The sequence below is a fragment of the Meleagris gallopavo genome, chromosome 1, assembly GCF_000146605.3.
Source record: "Meleagris gallopavo isolate NT-WF06-2002-E0010 breed Aviagen turkey brand Nicholas breeding stock chromosome 1, Turkey_5.1, whole genome shotgun sequence".
Lineage (NCBI taxonomy): Eukaryota > Metazoa > Chordata > Aves > Galliformes > Phasianidae > Meleagris > Meleagris gallopavo.
The window spans coordinates 4,963,792-4,965,113 of NC_015011.2; positions in this window are offsets into that span (position 1 = coordinate 4,963,792).

Consider the following 1,322-nt stretch of genomic DNA (forward strand, 5'->3'; position numbering starts at 1 on the left):
GAAGAAGAAGAAGAAGAAGAAGAAGAAGAAGAAGAAGAAGAAGAAGAAGAAGAAGAAGAAGAAGAAGAAAGAAGAAAGGAAGAAAGAAAGAAAGAAAGAAAGAAAGAAAGAAAGAAAGAAAGAAAGAAAGAAAGAAAGAAAGAAAGAAAGAAAGAGAGAGAGAAAGAGAGAGAGAAAAAAAGGAAGAAGTAATTAAATGTTGTTATTTGTCTATCTATGCCCAGTGATTGATCACTTCTACTGCTGTTGCTATTTAGTTGCAAGTTGCCCTGATAAGAAGAGGAGAAACTACCCAGTTTCTTGTAATGTAGCAGTGCAATATGTCCAGCCATAAACTAGAATCAGATTGCTAAAAAGGATTGCAGGGAATGTCTTAAATTGTTCACCAAAATGTTCGTATTTGAGTTTTGAATATAGAGAACTCTGTTCACCCTGTTGTTGGTTAAGAACAGCAATAGTTATAATCTGTTAATAATATTAATTGATGTCTTTCGTTTTCCTCATTAGGAATTCAGTCTCACTGGAATCAGGAAATGTCAAACTCTTTGGCTTCTGTTTTTTTATTGAATTATATTTTTAATTATTATTTTATCTTTTGTTTTAATATGTCATCATCTGCTCCTGACTGTGACATAGTTTCCTTTCAGCAACGCTTATTTTAAACAATTCTGTAAGATTTTTTTCTGAGATATTTGATTTATCAATGTTTTTTAAAACATGCCCAGCATGTTTCCTATATCTAGGAAAGAGAAATTACCAATAAATATTATACTAAACCCAACAAAAATAAAAACTCCACCTACTGACTGTAAAACAGCAACGGCATATTTAAGAAAACATTTGGGAAACATGGGAAAAAGATTAAAATATCTTCCTTATAAAATGACATTTTGCTCATATAAGGACCAATATGTTTCATGTTGATGTTCACATTAGGATCCATTTGATTTAACTGTATTTTTGCTTCAGAGAAAAAAACACAATGCATTATTAATGTCTCTTAGTATATGAGAAATGAGTATATGAGTCAACATTGCTCCACCGCTGTGCATTACTAAGAATAAGGTAAAGTAGGTCAGCACAGCACATGAAGCTAAATAGACTAATAATGCATTCAATGGGTAGACATTCTTCTAGCAAAGAGTCATGCGTTATGTGCTGGCACCAACACAAGATAAGTGTTTTGATTTGTGCATTTTCAAGATTGCATTTATAAATAGAGAGGAAAAGGAAAAAAGAAAATAAAAAAGAAGAGGAGGGGAGAGGAGAGGAGAGGAGAGGAGAGGAGAGGAGAGGAGAGGAGAGGAGAGGAGAGGAGAGGA